Source organism: Rhipicephalus microplus, unplaced genomic scaffold (genome assembly GCF_043290135.1).
Source record: "Rhipicephalus microplus isolate Deutch F79 unplaced genomic scaffold, USDA_Rmic scaffold_256, whole genome shotgun sequence".
NCBI lineage: Eukaryota > Metazoa > Arthropoda > Arachnida > Ixodida > Ixodidae > Rhipicephalus > Rhipicephalus microplus.
The window spans coordinates 145,132-166,278 of NW_027464827.1; positions in this window are offsets into that span (position 1 = coordinate 145,132).

Below are 21,147 nucleotides of genomic sequence, written 5' to 3' on the forward strand. Positions count from 1 at the left end.
GTTGCAGAGTTTCTAGTTGTGGAGTTTCTAGTTGTGGAGTCTCAAGTTGTGGAGTTTAAAGTTGTGGAGTATCTAGTTGTGGAGTTTTAAGTTGTGGAGTTTCTAGTTGTGGAGTTTCTAGTTGCGGAGTTTTTAATAGCGGAGTTTCTAGTTGTGAAGTTTCAAGTTGCGGAGTCTCAAGTTGTGGAGTTTTCAGTTGTCGAGTTTCTAGTTGCGGAGTTTTTAATAGCGGAGTTTCTAGTTGTGAAGTTTCAAGTTGCGGAGTCTCAAGTTGTGGAGTTTTCAGTTGTCGAGTTTCTAGTTGCGGAGTTTTTAATAGCGGAGTTTCTAGTTGTGAAGTTTCAAGTTGCGGAGTCTCAAGTTGTGAAGTTTCAAGTTGCGGAGTCTCAAGTTGTGGAGTTTTCAGTTGTCGAGTTTTTAGCTGTGGAGATTCTAGTTATTGAGTTTCTAGTTGAGAAGTCTCTAGTTTTGCAGTTTTAGTTGTGGAGTTTCTAGATATGAAATTTCTGGTTGCCGAGTCTGTATTTGTGGAGTTTGTAGTTGTGGAGTTTCTAGTTGTGGAGTTTCTAGTTGGTGAGTCTCTAGTTGCGGAGTTTCTAGTTGTGGAGTTTCTAGTTGTGGAGTTTCTGGTTGTGGAGTTTCTAGTTGTGGAGTTTCTAGTGGTGGAGTCTCTAGTTGCGGAGTTTCTAGTTGTGGAGTTTCTAGTTGTGGAGTTTCTAGTTGTGGAGTTTCTAGTTTTGGAGTTTCTATGTGGAGTTTCTAGTTGTAGAGTCTCCTGTTGCGGAGTTTCTAGTTGGGGAGTTTCTATTTGTGGAGTTTCCAGTTGTGGAGTTTCTAGTTATGGAGTCCTAAGTTGTGGAGTTTAAACTTGTGGAGTTTCAAGTTGTTGAGTCTATAGTTGTGGAGTTTCTAGTTGTGGGTTTTCTAGTTGTGGAGTATCTAGTTGTGGATTTTTCAGTTGTGGAGTTTCTAGTTGTGGAGTTGCGGAGTCTCTAGTTGTGAAGTTTCTAGTTGCAGAGTCTCTAGTTGTGGAGTTTCCAGTTGTGGAGTCTCTATTTGTGGAGTTTCTAGTTGTGGAGTATCTAGTTGGAGTTTCATGTTTTGAAGTTTCTAGTTGTGGAGTTGGGGAGTCTCTGGTTGTGGAGTTTCTAGTACTGGAGTTTCTAGTTGTGGAGATTTGAGTTGTGGAGTCTCTAGTTGTGGAGTTTCTAGTTGTGGAGTTTCCAGTTGTGGAGTATCTAGTTGTGGAGTTTCCAGTTGTGAAGTATCTAGTTGTAAAGTTTCCAGTTGTGGAGTATCTAGTTGTGGAGTTTTAAGTTGTGAAGTTTCTAGTTGGGAAGTTTCTAGTTGCGGAGTTTTTGATAGCGGAGTTTCTAGTTGTGAAGTTTCAAGTTGCGGAGTCTCAAGTTGTGGAGTTTTCAGTTGTGGAGTTTTTAGTTGTGGAGTTTCTAGTTGTTGAGTTTCTAGTTGAGAAGTCTCTAGTTTTGCAGTTTTTAGTTGTGGAGTTTCTAGATATGGAATTTCTAGTTGCCGAGTCTGTATTTGTGGAGTTTGTAGTTGTGGAGTTTCTAGTTGTGGAGTTTCTAGTTGGTGAGTCTCTAGTTGCGGAGTTTCTAGTTGCGGAGCTTCTAGTTGTGGAGTTTCTGGTTGTAGAATTTCTAGTTGTGGAGTTTCTAGTGGTGGAGTCTCTAGTTGCGGAATCTCTAGTTGTGGAGGTTCTAGTTGTGGAGTTTCCGATTGTGGAGTTTCTAGTTGTGGAGTTTCTAGCTGCGGAGTTTCTAGTTGCAGAGTCTCTAGTTTTGGAGTTTCTAGTTGCGAATTATCTAGTTGAGGAGTCTCTAGTTGTAGAGTTTCTAGTTGTGGAGTTTCTCGTTGTGAAGTTTCAAGTTGTGGAGTTTCTAGTTGTGGCGTCTCAAGTTGTGGAGTGTCTAGTTGCGGAGTGTCTAGTTGTGGTGTTTCTAGCTCTGGAATTTCTTGTTGCGGAGTTTCTAGTTGCGGAGTTCCATAGTTGCAGAGTCTCTAGTTGTGGAATTTCTAATTGTGGAGTTTCTAGTTACGGAGTCTCTAGTTGTGGAGTTTCTGGTTGTGGAGTTTCTAGTTGCGGAGTCTCTAGTTGTGGAGTTTCCAGTTGTGGAGTTTTCAGTTGTGGAGTTTCTAGTTGTGGAGTTTTCAGTTGTGGAGTTTCTAGTTGTGGAGTTTCTAGTTGTGGAGTTTCTAGTTGTGGAGTCTCTAGTTGTGTAGTTTCTAGCTGCCGAGTTTCTAGTTGCGGAGTTTCTAGTTGTGGAGTTTCTGGTTGTGGAGTTTCTAATTGTGAAGTTTCCAGTTGTGGAGTTTTGAGTTGTGGAGTTTAAAGTTGTGGAGTTTCAAGTTGTGGAGTCTCTAGTTGTGGAGTTTCTAGTTGCGGAGTATCTAGTTGGGGAGTTTTTAGTTGTGGAGTTTCTAGTTGTGGAGTTTCTGGTTGTGGAGTTTCTAATTGTGAAGTTTCCAGTTGTGGAGTCTCTAGTTGCAGAGTTTCTAGTTGTGGAGTTTCTAGTTGTGGAGTCTCAAGTTGTGGAGTTTAAAGTTGTGGAGTATCTAGTTGTGGAGTTTTAACTTGTGGAGTTTCTAGTTGTGGAGTTTCTAGTTGCGGAGTTTTTAATAGCGGAGTTTCTAGTTGTGAAGTTTCAAGTTGCGGAGTCTCAAGTTGTGGAGTTTTCAGTTGTCGAGTTTTTAGCTGTGGAGATTCTAGTTGTTGAGTTTCTAGTTGAGAAGTCTCTAGTTTTGCAGTTTTAGTTGTGGAGTTTCTAGATATGAAATTTCTGGTTGCCGAGTCTGTATTTGTGGAGTTTGTAGTTGTGGAGTTTCTAGTTGTGGAGTTTCTAGTTGGTGAGTCTCTAGTTGTGGAGTTTCTAGTTGTGGAGTTTCTAGTTGTGGAGTTTCTGGTTGTGGAGTTTCTAGTTGTGGAGTTTCTAGTGGTGGAGTCTCTAGTGGCGGAGTTTCTAGTTGTGAAGTTTCTAGTTGTGGAGTTTCTAGTTTTGGAGTTTCTAGTTGTGGAGTTTCTAGTTGTAGAGTCTCATGTTGCGGAGTTTCTAGTTGCGGAGTTTCTAGTTGTGGAGTTTCCAGTTGTGGAGTTTCCAGTTGCGGAGTTTTGAGTTGTGGAGTTTAAAGTTGTGGAGTTTCAAGTTGTGCAGTCTCTAGTTGTGGAGTTTCTAGTTGCGGAGTATCTAGTTGTGGAGTTTCCAGTTGTGGAGTTTCTAGTTGTGGAGTTTCTACTTGCGGAGTCTCTAGTTGTGGAGCTTCAAGTTGTGAAGTCTAGTTGCGGAGACTCTAGTTGTGGAGTTTCTAGTTTTGGAGTTTCCAGTTGTGAAGTTTTTAGTTGTGGACTTTCAAGACATGAAATGTCTTGTAGCCGAGTCTCTATTTGTGGAGTTTGTAGTTGTGGAGTTTCTAGTTGTAGAGTCTCTAGTTGCAGAGTTTCTAGTTGTGGAGTTTCTAGTTGTGGAATTTCTAGTTGTGGAGTTTCTAGTTACGGAGTCTCTAGTTGTGGAGTTTCTGGTTGTGGAGTTTCTAGTTGCGGAGTCTCTAGTTGTGGAGTTTCCAGTTGTGGAGTTTTCAGTTGTGGAGTTTCTAGTTGTGGAGTTTTCAGTTGTGGAGTTTCTAGTTGTGGAGTTTCTAGTTGTGGAGTTTCTAGTTGTGGAGTCTCTAGTTGTGTAGTTTCTAGCTGCCGAGTTTCTAGTTGTGGAGTTTCTAGTACTGGAGTTTCTAGTTGTGGAGATTTGAGTTGTGGAGTCTCTAGTTGTGGAGTTTCTAGTTGTGGAGTTTCCAGTTGTGGAGTATCTAGTTGTGGAGTTTCCAGTTGTGAAGTATCTATTTGTAAAGTTTCCAGTTGTGGAGTATCTAGTTGTGGAGTTTCTAGTTGCGGAGTTTCTAGTTGCGGAGTTTTTAATAGCAGAGTTTCTAGTTGTGAAGTTTCTAGTTGCGGAGTCTCAGATTGTGGAGTTTTCAGTTGTGGAGTTTTTAGTTGTGGAGTTTCTAGTTGTTGAGTTTCTAAATGATAAGTCTCTAGTTTTGCAGTTTTTAGTTGTGGAGTTTCTAGATATGGAATTTCTAGTTGCCGAGTCTGTATTTGTGGAGTTTGTAGTTGTGGAGTTTCTAGTTGTGGAGTTTCTAGTTGGTGAATCTCTAGTTGCGGAGTTTCTAGTTGCGGAGTTTCTAGTTGTGGAGTTTCTGGTTGTGGAATTTGTAGTTGTGGAGTTTCTAGTGGTGGAGTCTCTAGTTGCGGAATCTCTAGTTGTGGAGGTTCTAGTTGTGGAGTTTCTAATTGTGGAGTTTCTAGTTGTGGAGTTTCTAGCTGCGGAGTTTCTAGTTGCAGAGTCTCTAGTTTTGGAGTTTCTAGTTGCGAATTCTCTAGTTGAGGAGTCTCTAGTTGTAGAGTTTCTAGTTGTGGAGTTTCTCGTTGTGAAGTTTCGAGTTGTGGAGTTTCTAGTTGTGGCGTCTCAAGTTGTGGAGTTTCTAGTTGCGGAGTGTCTAGTTGTGGTGTTTCTAGCTCTGGAATTCCTTGTTGCGGAGTTTCTAGTTGCGGAGTTCTATAGTTGCAGAGTCTCTAATTGTGGAGTTTCTAGTTGTGGAGTGTCTAGTTGTGGAGTTTCCAGTTGTGTAGTTTCTAGTAGAGTTTCGAGTTTTGAAGTTTCTAGTTGTTGAGTTTCTAGTTTGAAGTCTCTAGTTGTAGAATATCTAGTTGTGGAGTCTCTAGTTTTGGAGTTTCTAATTGAAGAGTTTTTAGTTGTGGAGTGTCTAGTTGTGGAGTTTCCAGTTGTGGAGTTTCGAGTTGTGGAGTTTCGAGTTTTGGAGTTTCTAGTTGTGGAGTTTTGAGTTGTGGAGTTTCTAGTTGTGGAGTTTCTAGTTGCGGAGTTTCTAGTTGTGGAGTTTCTAGTTGTGGAGTTTCCAGTTGGGGAGTTTTTAGTTGTGGAGTTTCTAGTTGTGGAGTTTCTGGTTGTGGAGTTTCTAATTGTGAAGTTTCCAGTTGTGGAGTTTTGAGTTGTGGAGTTTAAAGTTGTGGAGTTTCAAGTTGTGGAGTCTCTAGTTGTGGAGTTTCTAGTTGCGGAGGGTCTAGTTGTGGAGTTTCCAGTTGTGGAGTTTCTAGTTGTGGAGTTTCTACTTGCGGAGTTTTTAATAGCGGAGTTTCTAGTTGTGAAGTTTCAAGTTGCGGAGTCTCAAGTTGTGGAGTTTTCAGTTGTCGAGTTTCTAGTTGCGGAGTTTTTAATAGCGGAGTTTCTAGTTGTGAAGTTTCAAGTTGCGGAGTCTCAAGTTGTGAAGTTTCAAGTTGCGGAGTCTCAAGTTGTGGAGTTTTCAGTTGTCGAGTTTTTAGCTGTGGAGATTCTAGTTGTTGAGTTTCTAGTTGAGAAGTCTCTAGTTTTGCAGTTTTAGTTGTGGAGTTTCTAGATATAAAATTTCTGGTTGCCGAGTCTGTATTTGTGGAGTTTGTAGTTGTGGAGTTTCTAGTTGTGGAGTTTCTAGTTGGTGAGTCTCTAGTTGCGGAGTTTCTAGTTGTGGAGTTTCTAGTTGTGGAGTTTCTGGTTGTGGAGTTTCTAGTTGTGGAGTTTCTAGTGGTGGAGTCTCTAGTGGCGGAGTTTCTAGTTGTGAAGTTTCTAGTTGTGGAGTTTCTAGTTTTGGAGTTTCTATGTGGAGTTTCTAGTTGTAGAGTCATCTGTTGCGGAGTTTCTAGTTGGGGAGTTTCTATTTGTGGAGTTTCCAGTTGTGGAGTTTCTAGTTATGGAGTCCTAAGTTGTGGAGTTTAAACTTGTGGAGTTTCAAGTTGTTGAGTCTATAGTTGTGGAGTTTCTAGTTGTGGGTTTTCTAGTTGTGGAGTATCTAGTTGTGGATTTTTCAGTTGTGGAGTTTCTAGTTGTGGAGTTGCGGAGTCTCTAGTTGTGAAGTTTTTAGTTGCAGAGTCTCTAGTTGTGGAGTTTCCAGTTGTGGAGTCTCTATTTGTGGAGTTTCTAGTTGTGGAGTATCTAGTTGGAGTTTCATGTTTTGAAGTTTCTAGTTGTGGAGTTGGGGAGTCTCTGGTTGTGGAGTTTCTAGTACTGGAGTTTCTAGTTGTGGAGATTTGAGTTGTGGAGTCTCTAGTTGCGGAGTTTCTAGTTGTGGAGTTTCCAGTTGTGGAGTATCTAGTTGTGGAGTTTCCAGTTGTGAAGTATCTAGTTGTAAAGTTTCCAGTTGTGGAGTATCGAGTTGTGGAGTTTTAAGTTGTGAAGTTTCTAGTTGGGAAGTTTCTAGTTGCGGAGTTTTTGATAGCGGAGTTTCTAGTTGTGAAGTTTCAAGTTGCGGAGTCTCAAGTTGTGGAGTTTTCAGTTGTGGAGTTTTTAGTTGTGGAGTTTCTAGTTGTTGAGTTTCTAGTTGAGAAGTCTCTAGTTTTGCAGTTTTTAGTTGTGGAGTTTCTAGATATGGAATTTCTAGTTGCCGAGTCTGTAATTGTGGAGTTTGTAGTTGTGGAGTTCCTAGTTGTGGAGTTTCTAGTTGGTGAGTCTCTAGTTGCGGAGTTTCTAGTTGCGGAGTTTCTAGTTGTGGTGTTTCTGGTTGTAGAATTTCTAGTTGTGGAGTTTCTAGTGGTGGAGTCTCTAGTTGCGGAATCTCTAGTTGTGGAGGTTCTAGTTGTGGAGTTTCTAATTGTGGAGTTTCTAGTTGTGGAGTTTCTAGCTGCGGAGTTTCTAGTTGCAGAGTCTCTAGTTTTGGAGTTTCTAGTTGCGAATTATCTAGTTGAGGAGTCTCTAGTTGTAGAGTTTCTAGTTGTGGAGTTTCTCGTTGTGGCCTCTCAAGTTGTGGAGTTTCTAGTTGCGGAGTGTCTAGTTGTGGTGTTTCTAGCTCTGGAATTTCTTGTTGCGGAGTTTCTAGTTGCGGAGTTCCATAATTGCAGAGTCTCTAGTTGTGGAGTTTCTAGTTGTGGAGTGTCTAGTTGTGGAGTTTCCAGTTGTGTAGTTTCTAGTAGAGTTTCGAATTTTTAAGTTTCTAGTTGTTGAGTTTCTAGTTTGAAGTCTCTAGTTGTAGATTCTCTAGTTGTGGAGTTTCTAGTTGCGGAGTATCTAGTTGTGGAGTTTCCAGTTGTGGAGTTTCTAGTTGTGGAGTTTCTACTTGCGGAGTCTCTAGTTGTGGAGCTTCAAGTTGTGGAGTCTAGTTGCGGAGTCTCTAGTTGTGGAGTTTCTAGTTTTGGAGTTTTCAGTTGTGAAGTTTTTAATTGTGGACTTTCTAGACATGAAATGTCTTGTAGCCGAGTCTCTATTTGTGGAGTTTGTAGTTGTGGAGTTTCTAGATGTGGAGTCTCTAGTTGCAGAGTTTCTAGTTGTGGAGTTTCTAGTTGTGGAGTCTCAAGTTGTGGAGTTTAAAGTTGTGGAGTATCTAGTTGTGGAGTTTTAAGTTGTGGAGTTTCTAGTTGTGGAGTTTCTAGTTGCGGAGTTTTTAATAGCGGAGTTTCTAGTTGTGAAGTTTCAAGTTGCGGAGTCTCAAGTTGTGGAGTTTTCAGTTGTCGAGTTTCTAGTTGCGGAGTTTTTAATAGCGGAGTTTCTAGTTGTGAAGTTTCAAGTTGCGGAGTCTCAAGTTGTGGAGTTTTCAGTTGTCGAGTTTCTAGTTGCGGAGTTTTTAATAGCGGAGTTTCTAGTTGTGAAGTTTCAAGTTGCGGAGTCTCAAGTTGTGAAGTTTCAAGTTGCGGAGTCTCAAGTTGTGGAGTTTTCAGTTGTCGAGTTTTTAGCTGTGGAGATTCTAGTTGTTGAGTTTCTAGTTGAGAAGTCTCTAGTTTTGCAGTTTTAGTTGTGGAGTTTCTAGATATGAAATTTCTGGTTGCCGAGTCTGTATTTGTGGAGTTTGTAGTTGTGGAGTTTCTAGTTGTGGAGTTTCTAGTTGGTGAGTCTCTAGTTGCGGAGTTTCTAGTTGTGGAGTTTCTAGTTGTGGAGTTTCTGGTTGTGGAGTTTCTAGTTGTGGAGTTTCTAGTGGTGGAGTCTCTAGTGGCGGAGTTTCTAGTTGTGAAGTTTCTAGTTGTGGAGTTTCTAGTTTTGGAGTTTCTATGTGGAGTTTCTAGTTGTAGAGTCTCCTGTTGCGGAGTTTCTAGTTGGGGAGTTTCTATTTGTGGAGTTTCCAGTTGTGGAGTTTCTAGTTATGGAGTCCTAAGTTGTGGAGTTTAAACTTGTGGAGTTTCAAGTTGTTGAGTCTATAGTTGTGGAGTTTCTAGTTGTGGGTTTTCTAGTTGTGGAGTATCTAGTTGTGGATTTTTCAGTTGTGGAGTTTCTAGTTGTGGAGTTGCGGAGTCTCTAGTTGTGAAGTTTCTAGTTGCAGAGTCTCTAGTTGTGGAGTTTCCAGTTGTGGAGTCTCTATTTGTGGAGTTTCTAGTTGTGGAGTATCTAGTTGGAGTTTCATGTTTTGAAGTTTCTAGTTGTGGAGTTGGGGAGTCTCTGGTTGTGGAGTTTCTAGTACTGGAGTTTCTAGTTGTGGAGATTTGAGTTGTGGAGTCTCTAGTTGTGGAGTTTCTAGTTGTGGAGTTTCCAGTTGTGGAGTATCTAGTTGTGGAGTTTCCAGTTGTGAAGTATCTAGTTGTAAAGTTTCCAGTTGTGGAGTATCTAGTTGTGGAGTTTTAAGTTGTGAAGTTTCTAGTTGGGAAGTTTCTAGTTGCGGAGTTTTTGATAGCGGAGTTTCTAGTTGTGAAGTTTCAAGTTGCGGAGTCTCAAGTTGTGGAGTTTTCAGTTGTGGAGTTTTTAGTTGTGGAGTTTCTAGTTGTTGAGTTTCTAGTTGAGAAGTCTCTAGTTTTGCAGTTTTTAGTTGTGGAGTTTCTAGATATGGAATTTCTAGTTGCCGAGTCTGTATTTGTGGAGTTTGTAGTTGTGGAGTTTCTAGTTGTGGAGTTTCTAGTTGGTGAGTCTCTAGTTGCGGAGTTTCTAGTTGCGGAGTTTCTAGTTGTGGAGTTTCTGGTTGTAGAATTTCTAGTTGTGGAGTTTCTAGTGGTGGAGTCTCTAGTTGCGGAATCTCTAGTTGTGGAGGTTCTAGTTGTGGAGTTTCCAATTGTGGAGTTTCTAGTTGTGGAGTTTCTAGCTGCGGAGTTTCTAGTTGCAGAGTCTCTAGTTTTGGAGTTTCTAGTTGCGAATTATCTAGTTGAGGAGTCTCTAGTTGTAGAGTTTCTAGTTGTGGGGTTTCTCGTTGTGAAGTTTCAAGTTGTGGAGTTTCTAGTTGTGGCGTCTCAAGTTGTGGAGTTTCTAGTTGCGGAGTGTCTAGTTGTGGTGTTTCTAGCTCTGGAATTTCTTGTTGCGGAGTTTCTAGTTGCGGAGTTCCATAGTTGCAGAGTCTCTAGTTGTGGAGTTTCTAGTTGTGGAGTGTCTAGTTGTGGAGTTTCCAGTTGTGTAGTTTCTAGTAGAGTTTCGAATTTTTAAGTTTCTAGTTGTTGAGTTTCTAGTTTGAAGTCTCTAGTTGTAGATTCTCTAGTTGTGGAGTCCCTAGTTTTGGAGTTTCTAGAGTAAGAGTTTTTAGTTGTGGAGTGTCTAGTTGTGGAGTTTCCAGTTGTGGAGTTTCGAGTTGTGGAGTTTCGAGTTTTGGAGTTTCTAGTTGTGGAGTTTTGAGTTGTGGAGTTTCTAGTTGAGTAGTTTCTAGCTGCGGAGTTTCTAGTTGCGGAGTTTCTAGTTGCAGAAACTCTGGTTGTGGAGTTTCTAGTTGCGGAGTTTCTAGTTCCGGAGTATCTAGTTGTGGAGTTTGCAGTTGTGGAGTTTCTAGTTGTGGAATTGCAGAGTCTCTGGTTGTGGAGTTTCTAGTTGCGAATTCTCTAGTTGAGGAGTCTCTAGTTGTAGAGTTTCTAGTTGTGAAGTTTCTCGTTGTGAAGTTTCAAGTTGTGGAGTTTCTAGTTGCGGCGTCTCAAGTTGTGGAGTTTCTAGTTGCAGAGTGTCTAGTTGTGATGTTTCTAGCTCTGGAATTTCTTGTTGCGGAGTTTCTAGTTGCGGAGTTCCATAGTTGCAGAGTCTCTAGTTGTGGAATTTCTAATTGTGGAGTTTCTAGTTACGGAGTCTCTAGTTGTGGAGTTTCTGGTTGTGGAGTTTCTAGTTGCGGAGTCTCTAGTTGTGGAGTTTCCAGTTGTGGAGTTTTCAGTTGTGGAGTTTCTAGTTGTGGAGTTTTCAGTTGTGGAGTTTCTAGTTGTGGAGTTTCTAGTTGTGGAGTTTCTAGTTGTGGAGTCTCTAGTTGTGTAGTTTCTAGCTGCCGAGTTTCTAGTTGCGGAGTTTCTAGTTGTGGAGTTTCTGGTTGTGGAGTTTCTAATTGTGAAGTTTCCAGTTGTGGAGTTTTGAGTTGTGGAGTTTAAAGTTGTGGAGTTTCAAGTTGTGGAGTCTCTAGTTGTGGAGTTTCTAGTTGCGGAGTATCTAGTTGTGGAGTTTCCAGTTGTGGAGTTTCTAGTTGTGGAGTTTCTACTTGCGGAGTCTCTAGTTGTGGAGTTTCTAGTTGTGGAGTCTCTAGTTGCAGAGTTTCTAGTTGTGGAGTTTCTAGTTGTGGAGTCTCAAGTTGTGGAGTTTAAAGTTGTGGAGTATCTAGTTGTGGAGTTTTAACTTGTGGAGTTTCTAGTTGTGGAGTTTCTAGTTGCGGAGTTTTTAATAGCGGAGTTTCTAGTTGTGAAGTTTCAAGTTGCGGAGTCTCAAGTTGTGGAGTTTTCAGTTGTCGAGTTTTTAGCTGTGGAGATTCTAGTTGTTGAGTTTCTAGTTGAGAAGTCTCTAGTTTTGCAGTTTTAGTTGTGGAGTTTCTAGATATGAAATTTCTGGTTGCCGAGTCTGTATTTGTGGAGTTTGTAGTTGTGGAGTTTCTAGTTGTGGAGTCTCTAGTTGCGGAATCTCTAGTTGTGGAGGTTCTAGTTGTGGAGTTTCTAATTGTGGAGTTTCTAGTTGTGGAGTTTCTAGCTGCGGAGTTTCTAGTTGCAGAGTCTCTAGTTTTGGAGTTTCTAGTTGCGAATTCTCTAGTTGAGGAGTCTCTAGTTGTAGAGTTTCTAGTTGTGGAGTTTCTCGTTGTGAAGTTTCGAGTTGTGGAGTTTCTAGTTGTGGCGTCTCAAGTTGTGGAGTTTCTAGTTGCGGAGTGTCTAGTTGTGGTGTTTCTAGCTCTGGAATTCCTTGTTGCGGAGTTTCTAGTTGCGGAGTTCTATAGTTGCAGAGTCTCTAATTGTGGAGTTTCTAGTTGTGGAGTGTCTAGTTGTGGAGTTTCCAGTTGTGTAGTTTCTAGTAGAGTTTCGAATTTTGAAGTTTCTAGTTGTTGAGTTTCTAGTTTGAAGTCTCTAGTTGTAGAATATCTAGTTGTGGAGTCTCTAGTTTTGGAGTTTCTAGTTGAAGAGTTTTTAGTTGTGGAGTGTCTAGTTGTGGAGTTTCCAGTTGTGGAGTTTCGAGTTGTGGAGTTTCGAGTTTTGGAGTTTCTAGTTGTCGAGTTTTGAGTTGTGGAGTTTCTAGTTGTGGAGTTTCTAGTTGCGGAGTTTCTAGTTGTGGAGTTTCTAGTTGTGGAGTTTCCAGTTGGGGAGTTTTTAGTTGTGGAGTTTCTAGTTGTGGAGTTTCTGGTTGTGGAGTTTCTAATTGTGAAGTTTCCAGTTGTGGAGTTTTGAGTTGTGGAGTTTAAAGTTGTGGAGTTTCAAGTTGTGGAGTCTCTAGTTGTGGAGTTTCTAGTTGCGGAGGGTCTAGTTGTGGAGTTTCCAGTTGTGGAGTTTCTAGTTGTGGAGTTTCTACTTGCGGAGTTTTTAATAGCGGAGTTTCTAGTTGTGAAGTTTCAAGTTGCGGAGTCTCAAGTTGTGGAGTTTTCAGTTGTCGAGTTTCTAGTTGCGGAGTTTTTAATAGCGGAGTTTCTAGTTGTGAAGTTTCAAGTTGCGGAGTCTCAAGTTGTGAAGTTTCAAGTTGCGGAGTCTCAAGTTGTGGAGTTTTCAGTTGTCGAGTTTTTAGCTGTGGAGATTCTAGTTGTTGAGTTTCTAGTTGAGAAGACTCTAGTTTTGCAGTTTTAGTTGTGGAGTTTCTAGATATAAAATTTCTGGTTGCCGAGTCTGTATTTGTGGAGTTTGTAGTTGTGGAGTTTCTAGTTGTGGAGTTTCTAGTTGGTGAGTCTCTAGTTGCGGAGTTTCTAGTTGTGGAGTTTCTAGTTGTGGAGTTTCTGGTTGTGGAGTTTCTAGTTGTGGAGTTTCTAGTGGTGGAGTCTCTAGTGGCGGAGTTTCTAGTTGTGAAGTTTCTAGTTGTGGAGTTTCTAGTTTTGGAGTTTCTATGTGGAGTTTCTAGTTGTAGAGTCATCTGTTGCGGAGTTTCTAGTTGGGGAGTTTCTATTTGTGGAGTTTCCAGTTGTGGAGTTTCTAGTTATGGAGTCCTAAGTTGTGGAGTTTAAACTTGTGGAGTTTCAAGTTGTTGAGTCTATAGTTGTGGAGTTTCTAGTTGTGGGTTTTCTAGTTGTGGAGTATCTAGTTGTGGATTTTTCAGTTGTGGAGTTTCTAGTTGTGGAGTTGCGGAGTCTCTAGTTGTGAAGTTTCTAGTTGCAGAGTCTCTAGTTGTGGAGTTTCCAGTTGTGGAGTCTCTATTTGTGGAGTTTCTAGTTGTGGAGTATCTAGTTGGAGTTTCATGTTTTGAAGTTTCTAGTTGTGGAGTTGGGGAGTCTCTGGTTGTGGAGTTTCTAGTACTGGAGTTTCTAGTTGTGGAGATTTGAGTTGTGGAGTCTCTAGTTGCGGAGTTTCTAGTTGTGGAGTTTCCAGTTGTGGAGTATCTAGTTGTGGAGTTTCCAGTTGTGAAGTATCTAGTTGTAAAGTTTCCAGTTGTGGAGTATCTAGTTGTGGAGTTTTAAGTTGTGAAGTTTCTAGTTGGGAAGTTTCTAGTTGCGGAGTTTTTGATAGCGGAGTTTCTAGTTGTGAAGTTTCAAGTTGCGGAGTCTCAAGTTGTGGAGTTTTCAGTTGTGGAGTTTTTAGTTGTGGAGTTTCTAGTTGTTGAGTTTCTAGTTGAGACGTCTCTAGTTTTGCAGTTTTTAGTTGTGGAGTTTCTAGATATGGAATTTCTAGTTGCCGAGTCTGTAATTGTGGAGTTTGTAGTTGTGGAGTTCCTAGTTGTGGAGTTTCTAGTTGGTGAGTCTCTAGTTGCGGAGTTTCTAGTTGCGGAGTTTCTAGTTGTGGAGTTTCTGGTTGTAGAATTTCTAGTTGTGGAGTTTCTAGTGGTGGAGTCTCTAGTTGCGGAATCTCTAGTTTCTAGCTGCGGAGTTTCTAGTTGCAGAGTCTCTAGTTTTGGAGTTTCTAGTTGCGAATTATCTAGTTGAGGAGTCTCTAGTTGTAGAGTTTCTAGTTGTGGAGTTTCTCGTTGTGGCGTCTCAAGTTGTGGAGTTTCTAGTTGCGGAGTGTCTAGTTGTGGTGTTTCTAGCTCTGGAATTTCTTGTTGCGGAGTTTCTAGTTGCGGAGTTCCATAATTGCAGAGTCTCTAGTTGTGGAGTTTCTAGTTGTGGAGTGTCTAGTTGTGGAGTTTCCAGTTGTGTAGTTTCTAGTAGAGTTTCGAATTTTTAAGTTTCTAGTTGTTCAGTTTCTAGTTTGAAGTCTCTAGTTGTAGATTCTCTAGTTGTGGAGTCCCTAGTTTTCGAGTTTCTAGAGTAAGAGTTTTTAGTTGTGGAGTGTCTAGTTGTGGAGTTTCCAGTTGTGGAGTTTCGAGTTGTGGAGTTTCGAGTTTTGGAGTTTCTAGTTGTGGAGTTTTGAGTTGTGGAGTTTCTAGTTGTGTAGTTTCTAGCTGCGGAGTTTCTAGTTGCGGAGTTTCTAGTTGCAGAAACTCTGGTTGTGGAGTTTCTAGTTGCGGAGTTTCTAGTTCCGGAGTATCTAGTTGTGGAGTTTGCAGTTGTGGAGTTTTTAGCTGTGGAGATTCTAGTTGTTGAGTTTCTAGTTGAGAAGTCTCTAGTTTTGCAGTTTTAGTTGTGGAGTTTCTAGATATAAAATTTCTGGTTGCCGAGTCTGTATTTGTGGAGTTTGTAGTTGTGGAGTTTGTAGTTGTGGAGTTTCTAGTTGGTGAGTCTCTAGTTGTGGAGTTTCTAGTTGTGGAGTTTCTGGTTGTGGAGTTTCTAGTTGTGGAGTTTCTAGTGGTGGAGTCTCTAGTGGCAGAGTTTCTAGTTGTGAAGTTTCTAGTTGCGGAGTTTCTAGTTGTGGAGTTTCCAGTTGTGGAGTTTCCAGTTGCGGAGTTTTGAGTTGTGGAGTTTAAAGTTGTGGAGTTTCAAGTTGTGCAGTCTCTAGTTGTGGAGTTTCTAGTTGCGGAGTATCTAGTTGTGGAGTTTCCAGTTGTGGAGTTTCTAGTTGTGGAGTTTCTACTTGCGGAGTCTCTAGTTGTGGAGCTTCAAGTTGTGGAGTCTAGTTGCGGAGACTCTAGTTGTGGAGTTTCTAGTTTTGGAGTTTCCAGTTGTGAAGTTTTTAGTTGAGGACTTTCTAGACATGAAATGTCTTGTAGCCGAGTCTCTATTTGTGGAGTTTGTAGTTGTGGAGTTTCTAGTTGTGGAGTCTCTAGTTGCAGAGTTTCTAGTTGTGGAGTTTCTAGTTGTGGAATTTCTAGTTGTGGAGTTTCTAGTTACGGAGTCTCTAGTTGTGGAGTTTCTGGTTGTGGAGTTTCTAGTTGCGAAGTATCTAGTTGTGGAGTTTCCAGTTGTGGAGTTTTCAGTTGTGGAGTTTCTAGTTGTGGAGTTTTCAGTTGTGGAGTTTCTAGTTGTGGAGTTTCTAGTTGTGGAGTTTCTAGTTGTGGAGTCTCTAGTTGTGTAGTTTCTAGCTGCCGAGTTTCTAGTTGTGGAGTTTCTAGTACTGGAGTTTCTAGTTGTGGAGATTTGAGTTGTGGAGTCTCTAGTTGTGGAGTTTCTAGTTGTGGAGTTTCCAGTTGTGGAGTATCTAGTTGTGGAGTTTCCAGTTGTGAAGTATCTAGTTGTAAAGTTTCCAGTTGTGGAGTTTCTAGCTGCGGAGTTTCTAGTTGCAGAGTCTCTAGTTTTGGAGTTTCTAGTTGCGAATTATCTAGTTGAGGAGTCTCTAGTTGTAGAGTTTCTAGTTGTGGAGTTTCTCGTTGTGAAGTTTCGAGTTGTGGAGTTTCTAGTTGTGGCGTCTCAAGTTGTGGAGTTTCTAGTTGCGGAGTGTCTAGTTGTGGTGTTTCTAGCTCTGGAATTCCTTGTTGCGGAGTTTCTAGTTGCGGAGTTCTATAGTTGCAGAGTCTCTAGTTGTGGAGTTTCTAGTTGTGGAGTGTCTGGTTGTGGAGTTTCCAGTTGTGTAGTTTCTAGTAGAGTTTCGAATTTTGAAGTTTCTAGTTGTTGAGTTTCTAGTTTGAAGTCTCTAGTTGTAGAATATCTAGTTGTGGAGTCTCTAGTTTTGGAGTTTCTAGTTGAAGAATTTTTAGTTGTGGAGTGTCTAGTTGTGGAGTTTCCAGTTGTGGAGTTTCGAGTTGTGGAGTTTCGAGTTTTGGAGTTTCTAGTTGTGGAGTTTTGAGTTGTGGAGTTTCTAGTTGTGGAGTTTCTAGTTGCGGAGTTTCTAGTTGTGGAGTTTCTAGTTGTGGAGTTTCCAGTTGGGGAGTTTTTAGTTGTGGAGTTTCTAGTTGTGGAGTTTCTGGTTGTGGAGTTTCTAATTGTGAAGTTTCCAGTTGTGGAGTTTTGAGTTGTGGAGTTTAAAGTTGTGGAGTTTCAAGTTGTGGAGTCTCTAGTTGTGGAGTTTCTAGTTGCGGAGTATCTAGTTGTGGAGTTTCCAGTTGTGGAGTTTCTAGTTGTGGAGTTTCTACTTGCGGAGTCTCTAGTTGTGGAGCTTCAAGTTGAGGAGTCTAGTTGCGGAGACTCTAGTTGTGGAGTTTCTAGTTTTGGAGTTTCCAGTTGTGAAGTTTTTAGTTGTGGACTTTCTAGACATGAAATGTCTTGTAGCCGAGTCTCTATTTGTGGAGTTTGTAGTTGTGGAGTTTCTAGTTGTGGAGTCTCTAGTTGCAGAGTTTCTAGTTGTGGAGTTTCTAGTTGTGGAGTCTCAAGTTGTGGAGTTTAAAGTTGTGGAGTATCTAGTTGTGGAGTTTTAACTTGTGGAGTTTCTAGTTGTTGAGTTTCTAGTTGAGAAGTCTCTAGTTTTGCAGTTTTAGTTGTGGAGTTTCTAGATATGAAATTTCTGGTTGCCGAGTCTGTATTTGTGAAGTTTCTAGTTGTGGAGTTTCTACTTGCGGAGTCTCTAGTTGTGGAGCTTCAAGTTGTGGAGTCTAGTTGCGGAGACTCTAGTTGTGGAGTTTCTAGTTTTGGAGTTTCCAGTTGTGAAGTTTTTAGTTGTGGACTTTCTAGACATGAAATGTCTCGTAGCCGAGTCTCTATTTGTGGAGTTTGTAGTTGTGGAGTTTCTAGTTGTGGAGTCTCTAGTTGCAGAGTTTCTAGTTGTGGAGTTTCTAGTTGTGGAATTTCTAGTTGTGGAGTTTCTAGTTACGGAGTCTCTAGTTGTGGAGTTTCTGGTTGTGGAGTTTCTAGTTGCGGAGTCTCTAGTTGTGGAGTTTCCAGTTGTGGAGTTTTCAGTTGTGGAGTTTCTAGTTGTGGAGTTTTCAGTTGTGGAGTTTCTAGTTGTGGAGTTTCTAGTTGTGGAGTTTCTAGTTGTGGAGTCTCTAGTTGTGTAGTTTCTAGCTGCCGAGTGTCTAGTTGTGGAGTTTCTAGTACTGGAGTTTCTAGTTGTGGAGATTTGAGTTGTGGAGTCTCTAGTTGTGGAGTTTCTAGTTGTGGAGTTTCCAGTTGTGGAGTATCTAGTTGTGGAGTTTCCAGTTGTGAAGTATCTAGTTGTAAAGTTTCCAGTTGTGGAGTATCTAGTTGTGGAGTTTCTAGTTGCGGAGTTTCTAGTTGCGGAGTTTTTAATAGCAGAGTTTCTAGTTGTGAAGTTTCAAGTTGCGGAGTCTCAAGTTGTGGAGTTTTCAGTTGTGGAGTTTTTAGTTGTGGAGTTTCTAGTTGTTGAGTTTCTAAATGATAAGTCTCTAGTTTTGCAGTTTTTAGTTGTGGAGTTTCTAGATATGGAATTTCTAGTTGCCGAGTCTGTATTTGTGGAGTTTGTAGTTGTGGAGTTTCTAGTTGTGGAGTTTCTAGTTGGTGAATCTCTAGTTGCGGAGTTTCTAGTTGCGGAGTTTCTAGTTGTGGAGTTTCTGGTTGTGGAATTTGTAGTTGTGGAGTTTCTAGTGGTGGAGTCTCTAGTTGCGGAATCTCTAGTTGTGGAGGTTCTAGTTGTGGAGTTTCTAATTGTGGAGTTTCTAGTTGTGGAGTTTCTAGCTGCGGAGTTTCTAGTTGCAGAGTCTCTAGTTTTGGAGTTTCTAGTTGCGAATTCTCTAGTTGAGGAGTCTCTAGTTGTAGAGTTTCTAGTTGTGGAGTTTCTCGTTGTGAAGTTTCGAGTTGTGGAGTTTCTAGTTGCGGAGTGTCTAGTTGTGGAGTTTCCAGTTGTGTAGTTTCTAGTAGAGTTTCGAATTTTGAAGTTTCTAGTTATTGAGTTTCTAGTTGGAAGTCTCTAGTTGTAGAATATCTAGTTGTGGAGTCTCTAGTTTTGGAGTTTCTAGTTGAAGAGTTTTTAGTTGTGGAGTGTCTAGTTGTGGAGTTTCCAGTTGTGGAGTTTCGAGTTGTGGAGTTTCGAGTTTTGGAGTTTCTAGTTGTGGAGTTTTGAGTTGTGGAGTTTCTAGTTGTGGAGTTTCTAGTTGCGGAGTTTCTAGTTGTGGAGTTTCTAGTTGTGGAGTTTCCAGTTGGGGAGTTTTTAGTTGTGGAGTTTCTAGTTGTGGAGTTTCTGGTTGTGGAGTTTCTAATTGTGAAGTTTACAGTTGTGGAGTTTTGAGTTGTGGAGTTTAAAGTTGTGGAGTTTCAAGTTGTGGAGTCTCTAGTTGTGGAGTTTCTAGTTGCGGAGTATCTAGTTGTGGAGTTTCCAGTTGTGGAGTTTCTAGTTGTGGAGTTTCTACTTGCGGAGTCTCTAGTTGTGGAGCTTCAAGTTGTGGAGTCTAGTTGCGGAGACTCTAGTTGTGGAGTTTCTAGTTTTGGAGTTTCCAGTTGTGAAGTTTTTAGTTGTGGACTTTCTAGACATGAAATGTCTTGTAGCCGAGTCTCTATTTGTGGAGTTTGTAGTTGTGGAGTTTCTAGTTGTGGAGTCTCTAGTTGCAGAGTTTCTAGTTGTGGAGTTTCTAGTTGTGGAGTCTCAAGTTGTGGAGTTTAAAGTTGTGGAGTATCTAGTTGTGGAGTTGTAACTTCTGGAGTTTCTAGTTGTGGAGTTTCTAGTTGCGGAGTTTTTAATAGCGGAGTTTCTAGTTGTGAAGTTTCAAGTTGCGGAGTCTCAAGTTGTGGAGTTTTCAGTTGTCGAGTTTTTAGCTGTGGAGATTCTAGTTGTTGAGTTTCTAGTTGAGAAGTCTCTAGTTTTGCAGTTTTAGTTGTGGAGTTTCTAGATATGAAATTTCTGGTTGCCGAGTCTGTATTTGTGCAGTTTGTAGTTGTGGAGTTTCTAGTTGTGGAGTTTCTAGTTGGTGAGTCTCTAGTTGTGGAGTTTCTAGTTGTGGAGTTTCTAGTTGTGGAGTTTCTGGTTGTGGAGTTTCTAGTTGTGGAGTTTCTAGTGGTGGAGTCTCTAGTGGCGGAGTTTCTAGTTGTGAAGTTTCTAGTTGTGGAGTTTCTAGTTTTGGAGTTTCTAGTTGTGGAGTTTCTAGTTGTAGAGTCTCCTGTTGCGGAGTTTCTAGTTGCGGAGTTTCTAGTTGTGGAGTTTCCAGTTGTGGAGTTTCCAGTTGTGGAGTTTTGAGTTGTGGAGTTTAAAGTTGTGGAGTTTCAAGTTGTGGAGTCTCTAGTTGTGGAGTTTCTAGTTGCGGAGTATCTAGTTGTGGAGTTTCCAGTTGTGGAGTTTCTAGTTGTGGAGTTTCTACTTGCGGAGTCTCTAGTTGTGGAGCTTCAATTTGTGGAGTCTAGTTGCGGAGACTCTAGTTGTGGAGTTTCTAGTTTTGGAGTTTCCAGTTGTGAAGTTTTTAGTTGTGGACTTTCTAGACATGAAATGTCTTGTAGCCGAGTCTCTATTTGTGGAGTTTGTAGTTGTGGAGTTTCTAGACATGAAATGTCTTGTAGCCGAGTCTCTATTTGTGGAGTTTGTAGTTGTGGAGTTTCTAGTTGTGGAGTCTCTAGTTGCAGAGTTTCTAGTTGTGGAGTTTCTAGTTGTGGAATTTCTAGTTGTGGAGTTTCTAGTTACGGAGTCTCCAGTTGCGGAGTTTCTAGTTGCGGAGTTTCTAGTTGTGGAGTTTCTGGTTGTGGAATTTGTAGTTGTGGAGTTTCTAGTGGTGGAGTCTCTAGTTGCGGAATCTCTAGTTGTGGAGGTTCTAGTTGTGGAGTTTCTAATTGTGGAGTTTCTAGTTGTGGAGTTTCTAGCTGCGGAGTTTCTAGTTGCAGAGTCTCTAGTTTTGGAGTTTCTAGTTGCGAATTCTCTAGTTGAGGAGTCTCTAGTTGTAGAGTTTCTAGTTGTGGAGTTTCTCGTTGTGAAGTTTCGAGTTGTGGAGTTTCTAGTTGTGGCGTCTCAAGTTGTGGAGTTTCTAGTTGCGGAGTGTCTAGTTGTGGTGTTTCTAGCTCTGGAATTCCTTGTTGCGGAGTTTCTAGTTGCGGAGTTCTATAGTTGCAGAGTCTCTAGTTGTGGAGTTTCTAGTTGTGGAGTGTCTAGTTGTGGAGTTTCCAGTTGTGTAGTTTCTAGTAGAGTTTCGAATTTTGAAGTTTCTAGTTGTTGAGTTTCTAGTTTGAAGTCTCAAGTTGTAGAATATCTAGTTGTGGAGTCTCTAGTTTTGGAGTTTCTAGTTGAAGAGTTTTTAGTTGTGGAGTGTCTAGTTGTGGAGTTTCCAGTTGTGGAGTTTCGAGTTGTGGAGTTTCGAGTTTTGGAGTTTCTAGTTGTGGAGTTTTGAGTTGTGGAGTTTCTAGTTGTGGAGTTTCTAGTTGCGGAGTTTCTAGTTGTGGAGTTTCTAGTTGTGGAGTTTCCAGTTGGGGAGTTTTTAGTTGTGGAGTTTCTAGTTGTGGAGTTTCTGGTTGTGGAGTTTCTAATTGTGAAGTTTCCAGTTGTGGAGTTTTGAGTTGTGGAGTTTAAAGTTGTGGAGTCTCTAGTTGTGGAGTTTCTAGTTGCGGAGTATCTAGTTGTGGAGTTTCCAGTTGTGGAGTTTCTAGTTGTGGAGTTTCTACTTGCGGAGTCTCTGGTTGTGGAGCTTCAAGTTGAGGAGTCTAGTTGCGGAGACTCTAGTTGTGGAGTTTCTAGTTTTGGAGTTTCCAGTTGTGAAGTTTTTAGTTGTGGACTTTCTAGACATGAAATGTCTTGTAGCCGAGTCTCAATTTGTGGAGTTTGTAGTTGTGGAGTTTCTAGTTGTGGAGTCTCTAGTTGCAGAGTTTCTAGTTGTGGAGTTTCTAGTTGTGGAGTCTCAAGTTGTGGAGTTTAAAGTTGTGGAGTATCTAGTTGTGGAGTTTTAACTTGTGGAGTTTCTAGTTGTGGAGTTTCTAGTTGTGGAGTTTCTAGTTTTTGAGTTTCTAGTTGTGGAGTTTCTAGTTGTATAGTCTTATGTTGCGGAGTTTCTAGTTGCGGAGTCTCTGGTTGTGGAGTTTCTAGTTTTGGAGTTTCCAGTTGTGGAGTCTTAAGTTGTGGAGTTTAAACTTGTGGAGTTTTAAGTTGTTGAGTCTATAGTTGTGGAGTTTCTAGTTGTGGATTTTCTAGTTGTGGATTTTTCAGTTGTGGAGTTTCTAGTTGTGGAGTTGCGGAGTCTCTAGTTGTGAAGTTTCTAGTTGCAGAGTCTCTAGTTGTGGAGTTTCCACTTGTGGAGTCTCCAGTTGTGGAGTTCCTAGTTGTGGAGTATCTTGTTGGAGTTTAATGTTGTGGAGTTTCTAGTTGTGGAGTTGGGGCGTCTGTGGTTGTGGAGTTTCTAGTACTGGAGTTTCTAGTTGTTGAGATTCGAGTTTTGGAGTCTCTAGTTGTAGAATATCTAGTTGTGGAGTCTCTAGTTTTGGAGTTTCTAGTTGAAGAGTTTTTAGTTGATGGAGTGTCTAGTTGTGGAGTTTCCAGTTGTGGAGTTTCGAGTTGTGGAGTTTCGAGTTTTGGAGTTTCTAGTTGTGGAGTTTTGAGTTGTGGAGTTTCTAGTTGTGGAGTTTCTAGTTGCGGAGTTTCTAGTTGTGGAGTTTCTAGTTGTGGAGTTTCCAGTTGGGGAGTTTTTAGTTGTGGAGTTTCTAGTTGTGGAGTTT